Below are 8991 nucleotides of genomic sequence, written 5' to 3' on the forward strand. Positions count from 1 at the left end.
GAGGAGGAAATGTAATTAGTTCCTAGAGCCCCAGAATACCCACACCCTGTCTCATGTGGGGGAAGCAGCACCACCAAGTGCAAAGGCACATCTCTTCCTTCTGTTTTGCTGTTCACAGACTCATGAAAAGAAGACGATAGTTCAGACACCGGCATCCAGTCAACTAATAGAAGAGAAGTCTAGCAGCTCCAATCTCCCAGGGGAAAAAATATCCTGGCATCCCTGCACAACCATCCCAGCAAAAAAAAAACAAAAACAAAAACATAATCACGCTGTTGGAGTCCACCCCACACATTTCCGTCATTAGGCCCAAGAAGTAGTATTGAAATATACCATACACTGCTGACTCTACCTGATCAGAAGAACCCATGCTCCTCACAGATGGAAAGACCACTCAGCACAAAATCTTGCTGTGCTTTCGGGGCCTCTTTTGCTAAGCATCCCTCAGCTGTTTTACCTGCATTTTGGTATCCATCCATAGGTATTATAATTCTTATGGCTGGCATGCAGTGGGGACTGGACAGCTTCTTCAAATTATGAGGTCTAGCACCCCTACATGAACCCAAGCAGGGAATCTCCTGATGCACGGAGCAGGCATGGCCACTTAGAAAGTTAAGCTGAGAGCACAGCATGTATCCTCAAGCAAACAGGAACAGGAATTTCAAAATTCCAGTGAAATGTAAAGGGTGGCTCTGAGGGATGATCACCTGAGGCAGGGACAGTTGAGAAATGAGAACAGGCATTGCAGGACAGTTATTGTAGGGCTGTCATGGTGCTGGAGTACACTACAGCATCCACAATGGCAATCTAGCACTGTAGATGGAGTGCAGCAAATCATATACCTCTCATCAAGGTAGTTTATCTTGAATACTGCAACTGTGGAGTTAGTGTGCAGGAAGTGTCTTGCCAGTGTGGATGTCGTTGGAGTTACATCACTGTGAGCTGATTTAGTGCGCTGTAACTTGCCAGTGTAGATGAGACCTCAATATACAATTATCCAAAGCTTATTTTAGAAGGTTATTTATATTGCAAACGTTTCTGGGAACACACGTGAAATTGGTAATAATACCAGTTCTTTTTGTTTGTTTGTTTGTTTTTTGGTAAAAAAAGAGCTGCCAGTGTTATAAGAAGCACACAGGATCTTTTTACAGGGACAAGGCAAGAACACTGCATTTATTGAGAATACAGTACCCTTATATTACATAGTTTACTCAGAGGCCTACACACTCTTCTTGTGGTTGCTCATAGTTACCAGACGTTGCTCACTCTAACCCATTGGCCAGATGGATTAGAGGTGAGTGTGGAGCCAGGTTCTGTTGATCCAGATCAATGCTCCGATGTTGACAAGACGAGAAGAGGAACCCAGCTCTGCAGTGGTGCACACATCTTTTACAGCTCTTAGTCCACAGTTCTGGTTCTGCCCCACTGCCCCAGGCACAATGAGTCACCAATTAATGGCAGCTGGGTTTGATTCTTTCCCACTGCCCAGATTTCTGTGTGACTCCTTACCTACAGATGGGACTTAATCTTCCTCTCTGGGTGGGTCACTGCTGTAGAGTTCAGTTCTTATTGTTCTTCAGCCTCCAAGTCGTTGTTGTCCAGACAGGCTGGCGCCAGAGAGTAACTCCGTAAGCATCCACATTCACACTTCCAGGTGGCTGTCACACACATCCATTCGCACAGACAACGCAAATGTTACAGGCTCTTACGAGAGTAAAATGGGGTTTTAGGTACAATATGGAATCTGGTTCAGAGTGTCTTATGAATATAAAATAGCCAATATAAAGGATAATACCAAGGTAGAAAGTAGTATATAAAATAACAAAGCTAAAGAATAATACAGAAGTCTGTGGCCTATTAAAAAGATATAGGGTACTACAGGGTGATACCAAGATACATAGTAATGCAAAGTTCTATTAAAATATACCTATTAATTTAGGGTTGCTACATGTCCCCTCCTTGACCCCTCAAGAATCATTCTTGAGTGGGTCACATTTAAATTTTATGTATTTGCTTTAGGGCTATGTATTGATTCATGACTTCTGTTTGGCGTTTTAATTTGAGATATATATTCTTATTCAACAGCACATACAATACAATTCCATAAGGCAAATTTAGGATAATAATACAATGTGGGTGAACCACAATTGCCAATATGCCTTTAGAGCTGGGAGACCACCCTTTACCAAACCCTGTGCATGAATTTGTACAGTGATATTAGTTGGCTAATGTATTTGTATAAAGCTATTTATATAGCTAAACCAACATTAATATTATTTGCCAGTATTAACACATTTTGCCATACAGTAGATAATAATTTGATAGCACAAATAACTCATTTTATTATAGTATACCTCAGTTATGCTAAATAATAAGCAGAGAACATATATATTAGACACAATACACAACAATGCTAGCAATAAGACAAACACCACAACACAGACAAAACATTAAACGTATAAAACACAGATTTTGTTGCAACAGCAGCTCTATGGTATTCTGGGCTGCTCTTCAGCTTGTACTAGCTTCTTTCGATTTTCTGAAAGACAAAAAACATTTTTCTGCCCCTTTTGGGGGTCGAAGTTTATATTTGTTTGTTCTGTGGACAGGCAAGGTTTTAATGGTTTTTACTTTTTAAGTTGGTTTAGGATGAATTATCTCATTGGTCAATTATTTAAAATATTCGAGGTTGCGTACCTTTGTTGCCTTTTTATACAGCAGATTATGTTTGTAATAGTTTCTCCATTATACTAATCTTTGAGTTTATTTACAGATAACTGAGAAGCATTATTACTATAGTTAACCCCCCCACCCTGCCCTTTTTATCATGGGGGTGTTTTCAGTTGCCAATTTCAACAGGCTTTTCTTTCACCAAATCATTTGTTACAGAGTTACTTATGAACATTAAATATATTTCAGTGTTAAACAGTATTATTAGCATTAGATTTTTTTTTACCAGTGGGTATTTATAAATATTTTGCTATACCGTAGCTGTTATTTAGACAATTTATTATTGAGGCCAGTGTGTTCAATACCCTCTTGAAATCTTTGCATAGGTTTAAATTCAAGCAGGTTATTTTAACTTTGGGGGTGAATTAAATAGAAGGGTTTTATTCATAGAAGCAGACCCCCTTTTGTACTTGTTTTTAGATTTTAGCATTATGCATGCAGGGTTTTTTTTTCTACTTAGAATTAACTTTTACCCTTTTATTCTCAGGTTTGACTCTTTTTGCTGACCAGGGATATTCCTTATTTGCAACCCTTTATTGTGCTGCTTATGAGCAGTTCTTCCACAACACATAGTGATTTTAAAAGGAAAGCATGGTTTATTTGGGCTCCTTCTTAGAGCCCTAAAAAGATTTTAATTAAGCAACATGTTTTGCTTGCTTTTTTTTATACCCCTTCTATAATAGATGTTGCGTATGTTATAGGAAAATGCACATTCATTTCACAGTTAAACTTCATAACATGAGCCATAATTTTTTTACATAAGGTGTAATTCTTTCTGTTATGCATAGAGTTTTCATATACTCTGACAGTATGATTACTCAGAGTCACATTAAGGCTCAGTGTTCCTAACAATGCCAACCCCCCGCCCCCCGGCTCTTTTGTTCCTTCAAGACAGCTTTTATCTGCTATTTTGTTTACCAAAAACAAGAAATCCGGAATTTCTTCTCTTTTTCCTGGTTCTCTGGCTACTTTTTGTAATAGCCACAACTTGGTCTAACACGAACTTGGTATACAATTGAGGTAGCATAAAGATTAAATGCTGAATACCAATAGTTAAGCCAAAAGTCAAGCCACACTAGTCACCTGTGTCTGGCAAAAAGTGTCTTGTCAGTTTTGCAACTTTAAAATGACATTATTGAGAAAAAAAATTAAAGCCAATTTATTTTAAGCTGGTTACAGACTTTTATAAACCTACAACACATTAGTGGTGGTTAGGTTCTGAACACCTAACATATTTACACAATATATGTATGTTTACACACAGATATTACAGACTTTTTTTTCAATATCATATACTACTTTAACCTATTCCACACCACTGTACATAGTTCACACTTCCCTCTATACATATGGGGTAGTTAAGGTCCAGTAGAAGCCCCCTAATTTTTTTAAGCAAATTTGACTGAATTATTCAGATTTAAAATTATTTCTTTGCCTAGCTTATGTGCAGACATTCTTTTGGAAAAGGGCCCATTTTTCTTTAGAATAGATGCAAAGAAACCAAGAATTCTTTTTTTATAACATTTTTACAAAGTTTAACTGCTTAGTTCCCTCCAGACTCTGCAGAGGTCTTTCCTTAAATTACTTGCTAGTTCTCCAAAATTACATCTTTATTAGATAATACTATTTTAAGTGTTATTTCAGGGATTCGAATCTTCCATGCCTGGACTCTCTGTCTCTTTCTCCTGTCACTATGGTTCTGCCTTGGGCTTTTAGCAAATAGTTCCCTTTCTTTATTTGTTGCAGGCCTGCTTGTTTGGGCCTGATCCTGCCTTTTTAGCTGAACTTTTCCTTCCCATGGGCACAGTCTCTGCTCCACTACCAATTTGCAAGGAGGATGGTTTTCTTAACTAGCCCCCACATCTCCTGGTTCCTTTCCTCATGTACATTTGAATTTTTATTTTTGCGGTCAGCTAATCCTTTTAAACACATCACTACAGGCTTTTTGGAAGAGCCAGACTGTAGCTGCATCTTTTTCATTGGGGTAGATGGTTTATATATCAGTATATATTTGGCCTATTTCTCCTTCAAATCTGAAATTGTGGGGACATCAGCCAGGGCCTGATTAGAGCAGGGGCTATGTCTGAATTTTTGTAGAATTTGTTCAAACGGGGTAACATTCTTTACAAAGGCCAATTTCTCAGGCTCCTCTTGGGGAGCCTTTTAAAAAGACTGCTTTCCTTTGAACAATTTTTTTTTAATGTATCCAATCTCCTAAACAGAAATTTTTTATCCTCCTACAATACAATTATGTGCCTTGTACCCTTAGCACCCCTACAAAGTTGGCACTAGATTGAAGATGATAAACTTTAATTGTTCTCTGGGCTTGGCCAGCTGAGGCCACCTTTTAACTTTTCCCACACTAGTAGGGCACAGTGGAATACTAATTCCCTCTATTCACTTGGCCATGCTACGACCGGTGGTGTGTATACCTTAGGAAGACAATTCCTAGAGTGAGAAATCTAATTTCTCTCCTTCTTTTACCCAGCCAGGCTACAACTGGGGGTTTGCAAACTTTTGTGATCAATCACTTGAACTTCCCAAAATACTGCTGCAGTATAAACACTTCCCAAAACACTTCTGCAGTGTAAATTTTTATCACTGCGGTCAAGCACTTTTCACACACTCATTGATTCCCAAAAAACAACAGCGCCTGCTGCTCCCCCTTTTGCATTTCTCCACCAAAAATATTATAAAAAGCACACAGGATCTTTTTAGCGGGACAAGGCAAGAATGCTGCATTTATTAAGAATACAGTACCCTAACATTATATGCATACATTATATATTGTTTACTTAGAGGCATACTCACACACACATGCACACACTCGTCTTGTGGTTGCTCATAGTTACCAGAGGTTGCTCACTCTAACCCATTGACCAGATGGATTAGAGGAGAGTGTGGAGCCAGGTTCTGCTGATCCAGATCAATGCTCCGATGTTGACAAGACGAGAAGAGGAACCCAGCTCTGTAGTGGTGCACACATCTTTTAGTCCACAAAACAAAAAGCAGTCAAGCAGCACTTTAAAGACTAACAAAATAATTTATGAGGTGAGCTTTCAAAGGACAGACCCACTTCTTCAGACCATAGCCAGACCAGAACAGACTCAATATTTAAGGCACAGTAACAGTAACAGAGAGGGAGCCGTGCTAGCCTATGTAACATCAAAACAAAAAGCAGTCAAGTAGCACTTTAAAGACTAGCAAAATAGTTTATTAGGTGAGCTTTCATGGGACAGACCCACTTCTTCAGACCATAGCCAGACCAGAACAGACTTGAATATTGAGTCTGTTCTGGTCTGGCTATGGTCTGAAGAAGTGGGTCTGTCCCATGAAGGCTCACCTCATAAATTATTTCATTAGACTTTGAAGTGCTACTTGACTGCTTTTTTCTTTTGATAGTATATAGACTAGCATGGCTCCCTCTCTGTCACTTTTAGTCCACAGTTCTGGTTCTGTCCCACTGCCCCAGGCACAATGAGTCACCAGTCAATTGCAGCTGGGTTTGATCCTTTCCCACTGTCCAGGTTTCTGTGTGACTCCTCACCTACAGATGGGACTTAACCTTCCTGTCTGGGTGGGTCACTGCTGTAGAGTCCAGTTCTTATTTTTCTTCAGCCTCCAAGTCTTTGTCATCCAGACAGGCTGGCTCCAGAGAGTAACTCTGTCAGCACTCAAATTCACACTTCCAGGTGGTGCTCTCACACACCAATTTTCACAGACAGCACAAATGTTACAGGTTCTTATGAGAGTAAAATGGGGTTTTAGATACAATATGGAATCTGGTTCAGAGTGTCTTATGAATATAAAATAACCAATATAAAGGATAATACGAAGGTAGAAAGTAGTAAATAAATAACAAAGCAAAAGAGTAATACAGAAGTCTGTGGCCTATTAAAAAGATACAGGGTAATACAGGGTGATAATGCAAAGTTCTATTAAAATATACGTACCCATTTAGGGTTGCTGCATGTTGCATTAAGTGTCTTGTCTGTGTGGACATCATGGGAGTTACGTCGCTGTGAGCTGATTTAGTGCGCATAACTTGCCAGTGTAGACAAGGCCTCAATACACAATTATTCAAAGCTTATCTTAGAAGATTATTTATATTGCAAACTTTTCTGGGAACACATGTGAAATTGGTAATAATACCATTTCTTTTTTTTTTGGTAAAAAAAGAGGTGCTGGTACCCATATTTTGAAAACATAGAATGCCCCTCTCACCCCTCACCTTCTCCCTTCTTTCTGCAACCCTTCCCTTCTCTATTAAATTTGTGACTAAACTAATTTTAATAAAAATATGATAATAATAATTCAAACATACAATCAAAATAAAAATGTTTATTATTTAGCTGTTTATTATTTTGATTTTTAAAGAATTTTAGAACAGTTGTAAAGCATTAAAAAATGAAAACATAAAAAATTAGAGTTCCATAGAAAATTCCAAATTTTGATCAAGTGCTCTTCCAACAAAACAATATGACATTGTTTTTTACTGTTTGAGTCTATGTCTGGGAGTTGTCCTCAAAGAGACAAGGAATCGACATATTTTGTAGGAATGAAGTTGGGAGGGCAGTCCAACAACTCTGATAAACAAAAGTGACAAAAAAGTTTTCATCATCAGTGAAGCTCTGGCTGGGCTGATGATCAGATTCATTTGTGAAAATCCTCATTCACATTCATTGAAGAAATGGAAATGGTACTCAGCACGTTTCAAATGCAGCAATTTTTCTGATCAGTCGGATACTCATGAAATCTGCAAATCGTATCGCTTTCATTTAGTTGAAGTCTGATCGACAAGTTTCTAACTTCCTTTTTGCCGAACGTCAATCAAGTGTTAATGTCTTCAGGCCACTGCTTTTTATCAAGCACACGAACACATTGCGCTAAATCAGCATCTTCACTATTGAACAACCTTGTTCGGTTGAGTCTTTTAATTGTCTATAAAAAGCATCTGAATCAATCGTAGGATAATTTTTGCATTCTTTTTTGTGAAGTGAAACTCCTTGGAAGCAGAGATTTTTGGCAGCTTTGATGGCATTATCATAAAAAGGGCCTGGGGTGGTTTGACTTTCTCTAAAAAACTTGTACAGAAGCTTTAATCTTTGGTCTTCTCTGTACAGGTCCATGTTTCGCTCTTGCATGTTCAAGTCCAATATGGTTAATTCTTGCAGAGCATCACCCATCAATTCTAGATCCAATATAAATTCTGTAGGTGTAATTTTTCTCTGTAATCCCTCATATGTACATTTTTCTTTTTAGTTTCTTGTAGAACCATGCTTTGCTTCTTTGAAATGTTGTACCAAAACTTCATAGTTTTCCTACACTGCTGAAACTCACTGGAAACTGGAAGCCACCCATCTCATGCTTAAAATTTGGCCAATTTTTAACAGTTGAAATTCCAGCAAGTTTGTGCACATTTGCAATTCTCTGCTGTTTTTCAGTGATGTGATATAGGACATAAAGCTTATTAATAAACAGTTTAAATCTGTTGATTCCTGAGACTTTATTTACCATATCACTGACTGACAGTTCTAATCTGTGATTAGCACAGTGCCATGATATTAAAGAAGGAAATTTGTCCATCAGCAGCTTCTTACTTCCACTGTTACACCCTACTATCATAGCTGCACCATCACATGCAATATCAACTACATACTTTTTCAAGCAGTCTTCTGTAATCCCATAAATCTGAAGATAATTGAGTAAAGAATCAAAAATTCCTTTTGGACTACCACTTTGAAGTTTCTCCAAATCCAAAAATAAATTAAACAGCATGGTTACTTCACTATCTGTGACACAAACTTGAACATATGCGATTAGGGTAGATTTTTGAGTTAGAGTAGTTAACTCATCAATTATCAATGCAATTTTACTTTTTTAACTAATATTTTTAAACTAAATTTTTCCTCATCTCATTACTAATGTAATTCATAAATGATTGGTTTTCTTTTGCCAATTTAAATGCCATGCAAAAGGTTTTAGCGGTAATCACTTTTTTGTGAGATAATGCCTTTCAAAACACGTTCTTAAGAGTCTCTTTGTCAGCTTCTGCAACCAACTTTAAAGCAGCTTTATGTTCCATGGTTTTCTTGTGATCAAACTTTTTTTTTCTCAAAGACATAAGCTGTTGCTGTTGATTTTCACCAAAGTATGCTATTTCATTGTTTGCCCATTCTTTAGATACTTTAATTCCTGTCTTTTTGTTCAACTTTTCTAACTTTTTGGCAGAGCGTACAGCCAAGTTTATTATTGTAAGTA

Source organism: Carettochelys insculpta, chromosome 1 (assembly GCF_033958435.1).
Source record: "Carettochelys insculpta isolate YL-2023 chromosome 1, ASM3395843v1, whole genome shotgun sequence".
Taxonomy (NCBI): domain Eukaryota; kingdom Metazoa; phylum Chordata; order Testudines; family Carettochelyidae; genus Carettochelys; species Carettochelys insculpta.